The following is an 18,481-nucleotide window of genomic DNA, read 5'->3' as shown; positions in this document are numbered from 1 at the left end:
GCCCGGCTCCTAATTTTTTTCCTCCAAAACCCCTATATTTTTTTTTTTTTTTACTGATTTCAATAATGGTAGCGTTTGTCTGTATACTATCATTATGAACATACATTACTATAAATAAAGTGTATTTCTTTTGACTATCAACTCTCAATTAACTACTAATCGATCCACGGCGGTCATTGACCTATTATATAGACCCTGTCTATTTAATTAACTCAGTGACCGCCGTGGATAGTAAACTTGAAAATGATAGCAGATAGCAAATACACGTTTTTCATAGTCTTTGGTATGTACAAAATACAGAAAAACGCAAACCGGATGTCTAATCTGACTTAAAATTTCGTCCAATGACGGAAAAATATCCGGACGCAGTTTTTTCGTTTTTCTCCCAAAAAAATCCAAACTGAATAATCATAAGAATTGATGACAAATGCGACAATACATGGTACCTATAGGACACAGAGGCATGATGATTAATGTATGGGAAGGAAGAGAAGCGACACACACAATGAGGTCTTCTCGTTTAAAAGTATAGATTAGTTTGTTAGGGGAAAAACCAGCGTTAACAATTTTCAAATAGACTGTCCCTTTTTTTTTTACTTTTCATTCAAGCTGGAAACAGTATGTTATGGTGGCCGGTTAAGACAAGACCATTTAACGTTTTCGCCCTTTATATTCTATAGAGCGAAAACGCAAAGAGTGTAAATCAAAGCTCCCTCAGGTTGTTCGTAGATCGGACTTATTTTCCCCCTTAAGTTGCATCGTAATAGTTTTCAAGATACGAGGTCTTAATAATTTTCTGGCGTCTCCGTTTTTGGTTCCTCGCAAAGAAATTAGAATCACCTTAAATGAATCATAAAAACGTTTTAATGAATGATAAAATGCGCATAACAATCAACTACCCCACCATTTTCTTCCCCTTTTTTGATAAAGTCAAGACTCAAATTGAATTAAAAAATTTGCATAGCTTCAAACATGAAATTAATTTAACTGCTTTATAGACCATTACTATTTTAATAAAAGATATGCTTGTCTAAGGACAATCCATCAGTGTTCTTTCTTTTGAGTGCCATATTATTCACCAGGCCAATGCCATTATGGTATGATTTGAATCTTGTATAAATGACGTAGGCTTATTTTTCTATCCTACTTTCATTTCGGTCAAATCACTACTATAATGGTTTTATAAACTGTTATTTGTATCGAGAGTTGTCTCATTGGCACTCATACCACATCTTCCTATATTTTTTCACTTTAAACAATATATGTTTTCACATTTTGAAAGCCTTCTTACTATTATAAATGTCAAATAAAAATAAAAATACTGAACTTCGAGGAAAATTCAAAACGGAAAGTCCCTAACCAAATGGCAAAATCAAATGATTAAACACATCAAACATCAAACGAATGGACGACACTTGTCATATTCCTGACTTGTAACAGGCATTTTCAAAGTGTGAAAAAATGAAGGATTGCATGAACCTGGTTTAAAGAGCTGAACCTCTCATTTGTATGACAGTCTTATCAAATTCCACTATATTGATAACGATGCGTGAACAAAACAGACAAAATAGGCAAAAATGTCAAAAATAGGTGTATAATAGCAACACAAAAACCACTAAAAACTGGGGATGATTTCAGATGATCCGGAAGGGTAAGCAGATCCTGCTCCACGTGTGGCGCCCATTGTGTTGCTCATTATATTACGTAGCCGGTAAGTAGTATAATTCATTAGGTCAGATTCGTAAAAAAAAGGAATGGGACTGTAGTTACGACATAATGAACATATCCGATATCATCTGTATATTCCATAACGGTCAACCAACTCATGGTGGCTTCCGTAAAATTTAAGAAGTGATCATGATTTAAACTTCACCATTTGGAACTCTTGGTTTAAAATTGAAAAAGGTCACAAATGTCTCCTTGCTTTATATTTAACACTTCTCTCAACAAGCCAAAATTCAATGATTTACAATAAAGAGAAACTACCATCCTCCACACACATGGCCAAGAAAACACTGATATATAATTTCCTATTCAGATGAATTAATAATTAGAATAAAAAAGTTCTAAGGTTCATGTATTAACTTTTTTTAAGCAACTTGTTCTATTATTAACAAGTGAATGTGCTAAGAGTAGTCGGGACCACTCTTACAAAAAACATCAAGTGAAGCTATTGCGTATTGTTCTTGGTACACCCTAAGTTGCTAAGTTTGTTTTAAGAACACTTAATAACTGACCAAAATTTAAGGAAGATTTTGTGTTACCGGAATTAGTAAGATCGCTTTAAGGTAGACGTAAGAATCGTTCTTAAATCATGCACTTTTTCAAAACATTAAGGGCTGTCAATCATTCTAAGACAGGTCTGAGGTTGGGTCTTGTTACATTCTTAAGGTCACTTATAAAAATAATTAACAGAGGAGGGCTAATAGAGTTTGGTGTCAGAGAAAACTGATAGTCTATTTATATTTAAGACATTGGTAAATAAGTATTTACATAAAAATGATAGTAAGTTATATATTTGTTTTATTGACATGCAAAGGCATTTTAGTGTGGAAAAGAAGTTTTCTGTATAAATTTGCAAAAATTGAATTGGGCAAAAAAACGTTTAATATTATAAAGAACCTGTTTTTAAAAACCCTTGAAATGGAACAATATATTTGGCAATTTGATATGTATCGCGTTTTAAGTGATAATATGAGGAAGGCGCTACCTTAAATGCCAGCTTTATTCTAAGACAATGTCCTATATATATTGATTGGTAGTTGGTTGTTTAACGTCCAGTGGCAAATATTTCATGCATGTTCAGAACGAATGTCCTAGGCTACGTTAACATATTGTTTATGTCTTAAATAAAATTATAAGTTCAGATGGAAAATGTTTAGGGAACGATCATTGAACTTGAAAAGGCAGGAGGGGGTTATGGTTTTTTTTTGAAAAAAATATTCTGATTCACAAATTGATGAATAAAAAATCTGTTCAAGCAGAGGACAAAAAAAAAATTTGAATCCAGATCTTCACCAAAAGTGATTTTATCTTTTAGATATGCAAAATAAATTTAACTTGTATATATCTAAAAACATTTAAAACTTTCCAAACCGCACAGGTAAGTCTGTACACAGTAGTTTTTTAGGTGACAATGGCCGTATTTGCCAATTTGTTATGATAAACACTAATACTAGTGTTAAATTTTGACTACATAATTTTAATTGTTAGCGCTGAAGGGCTTCGGTGAAAAAAATCTGACTTGAATAAAAAAAAATATTTGTATTCCTGATCATCTTCAGTTTGTGATTTCTACATCAATTTCATGTACTAATTCAGAGTCAGTTTTATGTCATTTCTTGCTATATTTTTGTTGTTACATGTACATGATGTAGCTTACTTTTCAAGTTTTTATATGACAACAGAATAAAATTGAGAATGGAAATGGGAAATACAAGCATGTCAAATTTTTGCTTTCGAGTAATGCTTAATCATGTCATAGTTGTTTTCAAGAAGACATTTGGTTTCCAGACAATAACTTGAGTATAAGTGAATGGATCTCTATGAAATTTTACTAGAAGGATCAATACACAAAAGGAAGATTAAGAATTGATTTTGGGGTTATGGTACAACATTTTGGGGTTGTTTTTTTTTATTTTATTTTTGGTTTTCTTCCAAATTTACCCTATTTACATTGATTATACTGGTCTAGTATATATAGATGCAACAAATACTGATTTGGCAGGAGATGCACACAAAATATGGTGTTTTAAATATTTAATCTGTAATTTGTGCATTTTCCCTATGATGTGTACTTCTTGTTAATGTCGACGTGAGTATCATGATAAAGAAAATATATTTGGTAAGTATATATATATTCACAATTAACATGCGCCAGTGCGCTGCAAAAGGATCTTCTTTTCCTAAATTCATTCCCAAAATTACACGATTTTTTTTTCTCACAGAAACACATGAGTTATTTGGTAAATAAAACACTTGTCATTGTTTGAAACTTTCAGTAATAAAAATTAAGTTTAGCCTGTTGTTTGAATGTTTCACTGATTGTTTGAAAATGTTAACAGAAAATGTACAGAACACTTAAGTTAATAAAATTGCATTATCTGCAGAATTATTGATAACTTTCCTCACTTTATACTCACAAGGACATATAACTAACATATTGTCCATGCTATTCTGATCTGAGTTTTTATTCATACATATACTGGCATGGCTGGTGCTGTTCCAAGTTGTCTTCTTTTTCTGTTTCTTGAGAAGTATTTGTTTAACCTGTACAGTCACCATAAAGTGTTACAATTCTTATTTAGACGCAACACATAAATAGTGACCAAAAAGGTACTGCTTTCACATGAGAGAAGCTAGAAAAAAAATTAGATGTACACATTTTCAATATTTTTGTAGGACTTACTATCATACGAAATTAAGGCGTTAGAGACTTCTGCTGAAAAGAAATGTTTGGGTTCACCTGATACCTGTTTTCAAATTAGTCCATATTGAAGTTTGAAGGGTCCAAAAGTTTGATTTCAACTGACATAAAAAATTTGGTGTTTTTTATATACAAAATATACATCTGTGGTCATATCAGGCTGTGTGTGGCGAAGCATTTTATTGCCTTTAGGTTTGTACTTTTTTTTATTTGGTCATGAAAATAAATTTGTAGTTCTGTTGTGAAGTTGCTAACATCAGAATACCCAAATTGCACCTATATTGTCAGTTTTTTTCACCAACTTTTTTAAATGTACCAGGCAAAAGTTCATTCTGTGCTTATTTTGTAGACTATCCTTGTTTACAATATTGTTACACCAATTTAATTTTGAGTCCATGTAGGGTCATAGAAAAATGGGTTTGAAATGACCTCCAAACAATCCATGATACTGTAACGAGGTCAGTATCCAAATTCCATACACCATTACATGTATGGTTAATTTCAAATTCTTAAAACTGGAATATAAACATATGTTTTGTTTTATTTCTTCAAATATTTCAAACAATTTGACATTATTCCATGCTACAACTATTATTTTTTGAAGAAAAGGATGCTGGTAACAAATTTAATTTGCTCATTTTAAAAAGATGATTTAATTAGATAATGGTGAAAGAAAACTTGTAAGATTTCTGCAGGTTTTTTTTGGCTGAATAGGTGCAATTTGGTAACTGAGTGCAATTTTGGTACTGTGATGTTATATACATGTAACCATAAGTGTGTATTGCTAAAAAGATTGAAATGTGAACCTGATGTGATACATGTATATAGTGATAATTTAAAGTACTCGGTAGAGTGAAAATGTTTTGATCAGGTTTAAACTGACACATAAAATATACAGGGGACTGCTGCAGCTTGAATTTTAAAGGATGTAGCCCACAATTATACTTCCAAGTAACATGCCCTGTATATACCTATCAAAGTCATGGTATTCTCATGGGTTATCATAACTCCATCTTCCCATAAAATCCAATTTTGAACAATATGGGAGCATACAATATATACAGTACTAAGGGACGACATCAAAAGTTCAATGAAGGATGAAAAACTTAATTCACATAGTTTTTTCACTGACCCCCACACCCCCTTCTTAACTTAATTTGGGAAAAATTGATTGACCAATAGGGATATATGTAAAATCGATTTTAGATTAACAAAACTTGCAGCAATGTTGACCCCCACCCCCAAACTATTTGATTTAAGTTTTTTATCCTACATCGATCTTTTGATGTCGTCCCTAAATGAAATGTGGGGAAAACAATTGTTGATTATATAGGGAATCACTGAAGCATGACTAAAGCGCCCCGTCAGCGTGACCCCCTCAGGCAGCAACCATTTGATTTTCTGGTGGGGGCTATGGTTTTTTTTTTCTGTACAAACTTTTTTTTTTCGCGACAAGTCGAAAACAATTTTTTTCTTTCAATTTTAGCATTACATATATAGTGGCAGCTGAGGGTGAAACAAACAATTTTTTTTCACAGAATCAAAAACAAATTATTTTTTTCTCCAAAAACTGGAAACAAACTTTTTTTTCCAAAAAAAACCATAGCCCCCCCCCCCCCCCCCCCCCCCGGAAAATCAAATGGTTGCTGCCTTATGAAAAGTTCTGGATTCGCCATTGGCTACATGAATAACCGTGATCACATTCAACAGTATAACCAACGTCATTATCACTGCCCCTTGATGTGGGAAATTTATGGCAGATGAACATAAATAGTCAAGGTCAACCAGTGCACCGGAGTTTACCCCACATGCCGCATGGTCATTATAAAAAAAATCCGAAATGTATTGCTTGCAGAGGTTTTTTCTGTGTTCCCATGGCTGGACGGAACTTTTACGCTAAATATGTTATTGTTAATTATGATTTTGTGACTTTTAAATGAAGTACCTGTGATTATTTAAGGATTTTGCTTTGACCTCACTGATAATGGAAAGTTGAAGCAGACGAAACATGGCGTCAGTTGTTGTTGTCCTAACTTCGGTAATTTCCGTGGTTCAATGAAATTAAAATAAGCTACACAAGTTACCAAAATTTCTGAATTCTTGTTTTTGTAAACAAATAAAAATTGATGTCGTATTAAACATCGAAATTAATCCGATCTGTCCCGTTTTTTCAAGCTCGCGTTGAAACGTTAAATGCGGCCGCTATTAAAAAAAATAATCGTACGAGATTTAACGAGAGTGACGAAACTTTTCAGATTGGTCGTGTAGAGAGAGTTATCGTTCTTTATTCCAAAACGATGCTTCTACCATAAGTTTTAGCTGGCACTTTAAATTATAAAATAATAAATTGAATAATTTGTTGCATCATAAGGATGTATGTATTCTTCTGACGTTTCAGTCTTGAAATCTCGTTCTGAAATTAATTCTCAAACACGTGATACAAGTGGAAAATATCGATGAATTTCAAAAATATTATAATCAAACATAGCTCTGTGAAACAATTGTGTATTTACAATGAATATTTTTTGAAATTTTACGACAAATCAAGTCATTCTTTTTAGCCAAAATTTTGAGAAAATGGATGAGGGACACAAAAAATTATTTTACAATAATCATGTACATCCCACATTATTCTTGTCTTTTCAACTTTCTTAGATGTATTTTTTTAATCATTTATTACAAAAAAAAATCGAAATAATATGCATACTGTTCTTAAAACTGAGAAAACTCACAAAGGAGTAGGTTCGGTAAGGTCCTAAAATGGCTTCTTTTTTTAGCTTAAATTTCAAATTATGATTTATGGACCACTAATTCTTATATAATTTGCACATGACTTCAAGAAGTTGATCTTGACGTTGGTTATTTTTCGATAGACGACGTTGACCGAAATTCTTTTCGTAACCAATGTAAACAAGATTGCGGCGATAAAAACAACGACGTTAATAAAATTTATTTTCACTGCACGTTTATCGTTAATTAAAATAATAAACACAAAAACATACGTTTGAATGATAATAGAAGTGTTTGCAGTTTATTTTTTTATCAAATAGCAAATTACACTGAATATATATTTTTGCGTTAACCAACAAATATATTCATGCGCCAGGCCTTTTCAATGACATAAAAATACAATTTACGTGTGATAGAGGTAACGAGTGTGGAGAACTATTATCCCTATTTCTAATTTTAAAGAATTATAAGGATTAAACGCCTTTTTTAAAAAAAGGCGTTTAATCCTATAATATCAAAATGAGTTATAGCTTATACAGTGATTTGTTAGAAAATAAAACCTTTTGTTGAAAATTTACGTTCAAGCGTTTTATTTATGACGTCACAAATAGTACTTATTTTGTTTTCCATGAAAAAGCCAATGAAAATAGACAAATTTCCCTCGATTATTGCGCATACGTTGACAACAAAGATCTTTGAAAGTAATGTTTGTTAATACATTTAACATATTTACATTAAATATTTAGTTTGTCGACGCTTGCATTCCATGTTTCCTGGTCCTAAATTTGGTTGAAACTTGGCCGACTTTGTAAAATTTAGCAAAAATCTCTCATCTTGACCTATTTTGAATGTAAGAATCAACGCTTTAGAATATAAATTGTTCTCTTTAACTTTTTCATATGTCCTAAAGTAAATTTAAAACATTTTCTATCTTGGTACATTAAACTTCATAATCGGGGTCAAATATGACCCTTTCCGAACTTACTCCTTTACAAATTGACAGCATGGTAGACACAAAAAAGCATCAAAATATGATAAAACTGTCTTATATTAACACCTACCCATAGTTTTTGTTTTAAGTTAAATTTATTCAGATTGGTCCAACTCATCTTTATTGAAAGTATGAAAAAAAGATTAATTTTGGAACTGTGTTTTTTTTCTCATGATAATAGCCCAAAAAAGGTAAAAATTGAAAATTGATGAAAAATGGGACAACCATCAAAATTGTGTATTTTAATCGGGTCGTTGCAAAAAAAAAGTGCACCACCATATGATTTTTTCTTCACCAATTATTTTTTGAAAGTCATATAAACCCAAAAAGTAGGTTAAGAAAAAAAGTTTAATTCTAGAAATTTTTGGCTTCTCAGAGGAGTACATCGATAAGCCTTAAGTAATTTTGGGACAAAACGTTATGATATTTAAAAACATGTATTGTTCTTTCAGCAAAAAGACCAACTGACTGTGGTGATCTGGACAAGTCAACTTCCAATAATGGGATTTACAAGATCTTCACCGAATTTTTTTCTTGTTTCAAGGCTTTTTGTGAAATGGAGAAACATGGCGGGGACTGGACTGTGAGTTTGAAGTGAATATTAGATGAAAAATAATAAAATAGGTATATTCAATTAACTAATTTGTTTAATATATACGGTTAGAAAGTAAATAAACTAAGAGTAAATATAAGCATCGACCTTAGAGAAATTTTGCATCTAGCGAGTTATAGTGTTTTATCATTTCAACTAATATCTAAAAACATATTTAAAAACGATCTATATAATTATTATTTTCCTTTCATTATTAATATTAGCTTTATCAAATTAACCATCAAAAGATATAATATGTTATTGGCATTGCTATTTTAAATGAATTGTCCGACTAAATGAGCATATTTGTTATTTACTGTTCTTTTTCAGGTTTTCCAACGTAGAATGAACGGTGATACAGTACTTTCATTCAGAAAGCTATCAAATTGTGTTTTTTTGTACGGAAGTTCGCTTGTCGTCTTTTGGAATTTTTGTCAGATTTTCGGAATCCTCTGGTTTAATCCATTTGAATGCATTAAAAAAAAATTGCTCATTGACACTTTTTATAAATCTTTTACATCCATCTATAAAAGTCTTATAAAATATTTGTTATTTTTAAATAGTTTTTGAGAACTTAAACTTGTCAATGATAAAGCTATGAAAAATCAAGGGAAAACAATCTTATACAATCCTAGTTATTTTTTCCCAGTTTATGATGTCAATGTTAAATGTATGAAAATCTAAAGGGAATTATTTCCTGCCACATTTTCAATGGTTTACATCTAGAACACGGACCTTTTACTTGTTTTCTGATTTTTTTATATCGTTATTTATATACTCAAACTTACAACAGTCTTTTTAAAAAGCTTGTTTTTTAAAACAAAGTAGCAAGCATCCTTATAATGTTATTGTTCAGTCATTGTGCATGCGTGTTTTATTTATTGTTTTTTTTTTCATTCAGGTTTTGCAATAACATAATTCTACCGTCCCCCGCCCTACACACACACACACACACACACCTCCCCCGGTCACTCCGACTTCCTACGTCAACAAAAGACTGGCCGCCACGATATTATAAAGAGTGGTAAAAGGGGATTTAAACATCAGTAATCAATCAATCTTATTTTAAATCAGTTTTCAAATGTCTAAAACAACAGAAAAACAAAGGATATGGGATACATGTACTCAGATGGGTATCTATTAATGACACAAAATCAGTTCATACAGAGAGAAAAAACACAAAAAAAGCAAAGCAACAGTGATTGTTTGTGTTCTTTTTTCTACATTGGAATCCTTATAGCCTCTGACAAAGTTCCTGACCTAATACAGCAGCAGTACTTAGCTTTTTGTTTTTATCTCTACCCTTCTACATTTCAGACACGGTCAGTAGATTAAAGAAGCGTTCAAAAACAAATATCCTAAAGGATCAAGTATAAAATTGAGAATGGAAATGGGGAATGTGTCAAAGAGACAACAACCCGACCAAATAAAAAACAACAGCAGAGGGTCACCAACAGTTCTTCAATGTAGCGAGAAATTCCCGCACCCGGAGGCGTCCTTCAGCTGGCCCCTGAACAAATATATACTAGTCCAGTGATAATGAACGCCATACTAATTTCCAAATTGTACACAAGAAACTAAAATTAAAATAATACAAGACTAACAAAGGCCAAAGGCTCCTGACTTGGGACAGGCGCAAAAATGCGGCGGGGTTAAACATGTTTGTGAGATCTCAACCCTCCCCTATACCTCTAACCAATGTAGAAAAGTAAACGTATAACAATACGCACATTAAAATTCAGTTCAAGAGAAGTCCTAGTCTGATGTCAGAAGATGTAACCAAAGAAAATAAACAAAATGACAATAATACATAAATAACAACAGACTACTAGCAGTTAACTGACATGCCAGCTCCAGACTTCAATTAAACTGACTGAAAGATTATGATTTCATATGAACATCAGGCACAATCCTTCCCGTTAGGGGTTTAGTATCATACCATCATAACATATATGAAAAGAACATAACCCGTGTCATGCCAACAACTGTTTTTAGAATAAATGTGTTTAGTTTCGATGCAAAGACCTTATCAGTGACTCAATATTAACGCCAAAATATGCAATATTTAATGAATTGACAACAGTATCGTAATTATATCCCTTCTTAATAAGTCTATTCAAAGATTTTGTAAGTTTCTGAGGTGAATACTGACACCTTTGTGCTTTATAAAGAATATTTCCATAAAAAATTGGATGTGAAATACCTGAACGTATTAGAAGTCTGCATGTTGAACTATATTTACGAATGATGTCTTTATACCGATGATAAAATTTAGTAAATGTTTTGACTAGTTTGTGATATCGAAAACCCTGGTGTAATAATTTTTCAGTAATACATAAATTTCTCTCGTTAAAATCTAAAACATTGTTACATACACGAGCGAATCGTACAAGTTGAGATATATAAACACCGTAAGATGGTGACAAGGGAACGTCACCATCTAAAAACGGATAATTAACGATAGGAAATGAAAAATCATCCCTTTTATCATAAATTTTAGTATTCAGCTTTCCATTAGTGATATAGATATCAAGATCGAGAAAAGGGCAGTGGTCATTGTTAGTATTAGCTTTATTTAAAGTAAGTTCAACAGGATAAATTTCATTAATATACATACTGAAGTCGTCATTATTGAGAGCCAAAATATCATCCAAATATCTAAAAGTATTATTAAATTTGTTTATCAGATGTTGTTTCGATGGGTCTTTGCTTATTTTTGTCATAAATTGTAACTCATAACAATACAAAAACAGGTCCGCAATAAGTGGTGCACAGTTAGTCCCCATTGGAATTCCGATAATCTGACGATATACGGAATCCCCAAAGCGAACAAAAATGTTATCTAGTAAAAATTCAAGGGCATATATAGTATCAAAGCATGTCCAATTAACATAGTTTTTTTGTTTATTGCTTGCTTTTTTGTTAGTAGCTATATAATTGACAACAAAAACATTAAAAAAAATAAAATAACAAATAATACCTGATAAAAGCGTGTTCGCGGCTACTGAAAATTCAAACCTTTCTGCTCATATGAGACTTAAATCTCATGGGTTTTATCATTATTTTATTACTTGGCCGTTTTAATAGTGATTCGTTGATTACGAGACCCAATATGTCACGGTTATTTGATTATTTGATAATGTAGCTATAACTGTATATTTAATTATTTGCTTATCTAGTTTAAAAACTAATTAATGATCATGTGATTATATTGGTAAAATATATGTGGTTATGTAAATATTTGGACATCCCCATTATGGGTCTCATCTATAGTTTAAACTTTGGTTGCATTCAACTTATATTTGCATCAGGTAACGACCATCTGCATCTGCTGACCTCTCAAGGACACTACATGCTGAGGATTGATATGGAAGACTTCGAAAACAACAAAAAGTATGCGCTATATGACAACTTCAGCGTTGGTAGTGAACATTCTGGTTATATTTTGAGTGTCAGTGGTTATTCTGGTGATGCAGGTACGCATTTTGTATTTCTAACCCTTCAAAGTTTGGATTCTATTATTTACCCTTGTCTTTATCTATTTTCTTCTTTGACTCTTAATTTGATATAAGGAAAAACAAATATAGTGACGTAGTATTGCAAATAAGCCTATATTGTAATCAAATAGGTATAAGATGTGGTATGAGAAGCAATGATACAACTCTCCATCCAAGTCACAATTTATAAAAATAAACCATTACAGGTATAAGTACGGTCTACAACACGGAACCGTGGCTCACATCGAACAGCAAGCTATAAAGGGCCCAAAAATGACAAGTGTAAATCCATTCAAACGGGAAAACCAACGGTCTAATATGTATATAAAAAAAGAACTTCATCAACAAACCAACTATTAAAAACATCCGATTCCTGATGTAAGATAGATGCAAACAAATGCATCGGGTTAAATTGCTTTAATAGGTTCCAACTTTCACCCCTATTTAAAACAATAGTGTAACATCACAACATATAAAGACACACCACAAAACATCAATTGAAATAGCTTTTACTTAATAAAAAGACATATTAACACATGTGAACATGCGCTGAACAAATAAATTTGATCTATGATAAATGGCTTTTTCCTATTGTTTCATTTCTTTATTTTTATAATAAATACAGCAAGGCACTAAGTGTGCATCAAAATTAATGTCTTCTAAATGCATAGTTATTTCAACCCGAAATATTTTGATACATATATTTATTCATTGTAATTAGAACGGAACAAAAATAAGCATCTACTTCTTTGTCTCCATATTTCAAAAATTCTTATTTTTTGTATCAGTAACTATCAGTATAATTAAGCTATCACTATCGTTGAAGTACTAATACCCTAAATATATTGCAAGACATATTTTAAAAAAAATGTTAGGGTCTTTTTTGCAAGTGTTTAGACAAACAATCTCAAGATCGATTGAAGAAAAAAGAGCATAAATTGATTAAGTTCATTTTATATAATACCGTATATCCTTTTAAAGGCTATAACCCCTATCTGTGAATTCCAAATATTTATATCATTTATAATACTTTTTCCTTTTTTATTTTGGTGGTGATTTACACTTGTTTTTTTTATAATCAAAATAAAAAAGATCTTGATTTCGATTTTTTTTCAATGATATCATTCTTTACCTAATCTCTGACAGTACGCTAATTCATGAAAAAGAAAGAAAACATATTAGATAATGAAAATATCAAAATACTTTAGCATAATCTCAAATTGCTAAAGGATATAAACAAACATTTGATATTTCAACGGAAAAAAGTAATGAATCGTTCATTTATTGCAACAAAATGATATGTTTAAAATCAAATACATAGTAACAAGATTTACAATTCAATCGTTGTTAAGTATTTGGATATTATTTAAGTATTTGAATTCCTATCACTACGTATATTTACAGGAGATTCGATGGCATTTCAGAACGGACAGATATTCTCTACAAAAGATAGAGATAACGACAAATCGCGCAATGATTGTGCATTAACATATAAGGGTGCTTGGTGGTATAATAAATGTCACTATAGCAACCTTAATGGCCTCTATTTGAAAGGATACATGCATGATTCATATGCTGATGGCGTTAATTGGAAAACCTGGAAAGGCTTACGTAACTCACTAAAAGAAACAATCATGATGATCCGCAAAGTGAAGATAGATGAATCGAGATTATGAACAATAAATAATGCATATTCTCATTTTTTCTCAATTTTTTTATTGTTTAATTGTTTAGATTATAGTGTATGTCTCAGTCATTCGTTGGATTTCTGTTTTGTAGGCTTTTGTTCGCGTACAATGTTGTTAGGGTTAGAGATGGTTCCTTATTGACAAGATTTGATCTGACTACAGATTGAACAAGAGTGCACACGCTGAAATGTCTCGCCTTCTATACTTATCATTGATATTATGTTGATAGTCCTAAGTATCAAGCTAAGCTTTATTACAACTGTCACATAAACTTAACATTAACCAAGATAACTAAACAAAGACCAATGAACCTTGAAAAAGAGGTCCAGGTCAGATGAACCATGCCAGGCAGACAGGTACAGCTAACAATGCTTCTATACAACATATATAGTTGACACATTACTTATAGTTTAAGAAAAATAGACCAAAACACAAAAACTTAACACTGCAATGAACCGTGAAAATGAGGTCATGGTTAAATAAAACCTGCTCGACTGACATAAAGATCATAAAATATTTCCATACACTAAATATAGTTGACCTATGGCATATAGCATTAGATAAAAAGACCAAAACTCAAAAACTTAACTTTGACCACTGAACCATGAAAATGAGGTCAAGGTCACATGACATCTGCCCGCTAGACATGTACACTTAACAATCATTCCATACAACAAATATAGTAGACCTATTGCATATGGTATGAGAAAAACCGACCAAAACACAAAAATTTAACTATAACCACTGAACCATGAAAATGAGGTCAAGGTCAGATGACACCTGCCAGTTGGACATGTACACCTTACAGTCCTTCCATACACCGAATATACTAGCCCTATTGCTTATAGTATCTGAGATATGGACTTGACCACCAAAACTTAACCTTGTTCACTGATCCATGAAATGAGGTCGAGGTCAAGTGAAAACTGTCTGACAGACACGAGGACCTTGCAAGGTACGCACATATCAAATATAGTTATCCTATTACTTATAATAAGAGAGAATTCAACATTACAAAAAATTTGAACTTTTTTTTCAAGTGGTCACTGAACCATGAAAATGAGGTCAAGGACATTGGACATTTGACTGATGGATACTTCGTAACATGAAGCATCTATATACAAAGTATGAAGCATCCAGGTCTTCCACCTTCTAAAATATAAAGCTTTTAAGAAGTGAGCTAACGCCGCCGCCGCCGGATCACTATCCCTATGTCGAACTTTCTGCAACAAAAGTTGCAGGCTCGACAAAAATTAAGATACATTACAATCTGTATCGTCTTTATTATAATATAATCAAATCAAATCAAATTTTGATGAACGTAATATTCATTGGTAATAACCTTGTAAAAAGGAAAAATAAAGGAAAGGCAAATATTTTTCATTATAGTTTTTTAAATTGATATAATTGACAAAGGATCATCCAAAAACATCTCCCCATTGCCTATAGAAACTGTTAAAGAGGGAGGTTTGGCATGCCAAAAACCAGGTTCAACCCACCATTTTCCCCTTTAAAAATGTCCTGTACCAAGTCAGAAATATGGACATTGTTATATTATAGTTCGTTTCTGTGTGTGTTACATTTTAACGTTGTGTCGTTTGTTTTCTCTTATTTTAGAGTGTAAATTCACATTGCGATAAGACGTGTCACGGTACTTGTCTATCCCAAATTCATGTATTTAGTTTTGATGTTATATTTGTTATTCTCGTGGGATTATGTCTGATGCTTGGTCCGTATCTGTGTGTGTTACATTGTAGTGTTGTGTCGTTGTTCTCCTCTTATATTTAATGCGTTTCCCTCAGTTTTAGTTTGTTACCCCGATTTTGTTTTTTGTCCATGGATTTATGAGTTTGAATAGCGGTATACTACTGTTGCCTTTATTTAAATGGTACAATATACCAAAATTAGAAAGAATATGTTAGATATGCAAAGATGATATTGGGGATGAACTTCATGAAATATTTATTTGTAAAATTGCAGATATAGTAGAATTGAAAAACATATATTTAATACAACATTATAGAAATAATCTAATTTACAACAATGTAAAAACGGAAGGTCTTTTTATCACTTTGCAATATTGATTTATATAGGAAACTGTTAGCGTTTTATCAACAAAAAAATGTCTTTTCTTCTTCAAATTTTATTTGTATTACTGTGTACTGTCATATTTATTTGTATTTAATCACATGTTCATTAGTGTCATATTTAATGTATATATGTAATCATTATTGACATCTTGTTACACATTGTAAATGTTTCTAAGTGTTTTCGTAATAAATCATGCAAATCTTGAGCAGTTCGTCTGAAATTTCCTAATCATTAATCAGTATACATGAATACATGATTCTTATTGTGAATATTTTTCATTTCAATGCAATATGTGTTATTTAATGGTATATTTTTTCATTTAAATCCAATACGTTTTTGTTATCTAATTGGTATATTTCTTCATTTAATTGCAATAATTTTTTATTCAAATGGTATAATTTGACATTTAAATGCAATCTTCTTTATTCAATTTGTATATTTGTTGTAACTTTGCAAACTTGCAGAATGGTAAATCTGCCTTGCAAGATCTATACATAAAAAGTTGAAAACAACACCTTTAATAATTCTATGCGTCCGAAGCGCTTTTCTGTATTTACCTCCTCCATCAGGAACGCCCAAAGCCAAATACTTTAAAGCAAGGATGTATAAGTACCGAAACAGTTGAAGACCTATATGACAAAAAAAAACTAATAAAATGCCAAGTCTATCTAAGGTCAACTTTGCACGAGGGAGTTGAAACCTAAGTTTCCTTATAATTTCGAAATTTATAAACGGACCATTTTAGAAAGGTTTGTTATAAATCATGTCAAAACCGAAGTATATATGATATGAAACATCGGAATATTGTCTCCTACTCTATTATTAGAACCCTTATCAAAACTGTTTCAACTATGTACTTATGAAAGGCAACTTCACAAAATTATGGAATAAAAGACTGATCACAATAGTTCATAACTACAAATGTATAGAGGTTCTAAGGGGCATGTGTCGCTCACCTTGTAGTACGGCGGCTTTGTGAAAAATTGTGCACATCCTGCTACAAGCATGAAATTTGGCATAGACCTTCCTCAACTATTACTCTTTTATTTAAGATAGGGAGGCATTTGAAATAAATATCTCACTTCCGGTAAAATCCAAAATGGCGGACTTCATACTTAAATTAGCCCAATATCAAAGGCTAGCGTGTAAAAATGTGTTATTATCATGCTACTATCATAATAATTGATACAGACCTTTGTTTTTTACTACTTTTGGATAAATTAATTAGATTAGATGTCTTCAAAAACATCACTTCCGGTTAAAATCCAACATGGTGGACATTGTACTTAAATAAGCTTATTTTTTAGGGAGGGTAATTGAAATGTGTTTTAACGTATTGCTACCATCATTACATTGTGCAGGAACCTTTCTTTGGTGCTTCTGATGAATACAATGTATAAGACATATGTCTTTAAAACCCTTACTTCCGGTAATATCCAAAATGGCGGACATAGAAATATCAATTTATTATTCAAATTTTCAACTTTTTTCAAAATGTAAAGAAAATAATTTTATTTTGTGCTGGTCATTAAACTTTTGGCTGTAAGTTATCTCCAAAACCACTTATTCTATCGTGTTGTAAATGTTTAAATAAAAAGTTGACACTTCCGGTAAAAAATATGACGTAAATTTCAAAGATGAGTCCTCAATCCATTTCTTCGATGCAGAGTTTTGGATAGATTGATTAAAACAAAAAAAAAATCACTATAGTACTAACAAATATTTAAAATTACTACTATTTGGCCAAGAATACATGTTTATTCACAGTCACCACCACATGCACACAAGGCAGTGCACGGGAGACCCGAGTTTTACCCCTATAATCTATTTTTAGCCATGGCGGCCATCTTGGTTGGTTGGCCGGGTCACTGGACACATTTTTAAAACTAGATACCCTAATAATGATTGTGGTCAAGTTTGATTTAATTTGGCCCAGCAGTTTCAGAGGAGAAGATTTTTGTAAAAGTTAACGACGACGGACGCCAAGTGATGGGAAAAGCTCACTTGACCCTCTGGGCCAGGTGAGCTAAAAATGACGAAAAAGTTGTTAAAATTGACTATAAAAGGCAATAACTCCTTAAGGAGTTGACTGACAATTTTGGTCATGTTGACTTATTTGTAGGTCTTATTTTGCTGAACATTATTGCTGTTCATGCTGTTTACAGTTTATCTCTATCTATAATAGTATTCAAGATAATAACCAAAAACTGCAAAATTTCCTTAAAATTACCAATTCAGGGGCAGCAACCCAACAACAGGTTGTCCGATTCGTCTGAAAATTTTAGGGCAGATAGATCTTGACCTGATCAACAATTTAACAACATGTCAGATATGCTCTAAATGCTTTGGTTTTAAAGATATAAGCCAAAATATACATTTTACCCCTGTGTTCTATTTTTAGCCATGGCGGCCATCTTGGTTTGATGGCCAGGTCATCAGACACATTTTTTGAACTAGATACCCCAA

Source organism: Mytilus edulis, chromosome 10 (assembly GCF_963676685.1).
Source record: "Mytilus edulis chromosome 10, xbMytEdul2.2, whole genome shotgun sequence".
NCBI classification, from domain to species: Eukaryota; Metazoa; Mollusca; class Bivalvia; order Mytilida; family Mytilidae; genus Mytilus; species Mytilus edulis.
The sequence above is the reverse complement of the archived record's forward strand: the minus strand, read 5'-3'. Positions refer to the sequence as shown.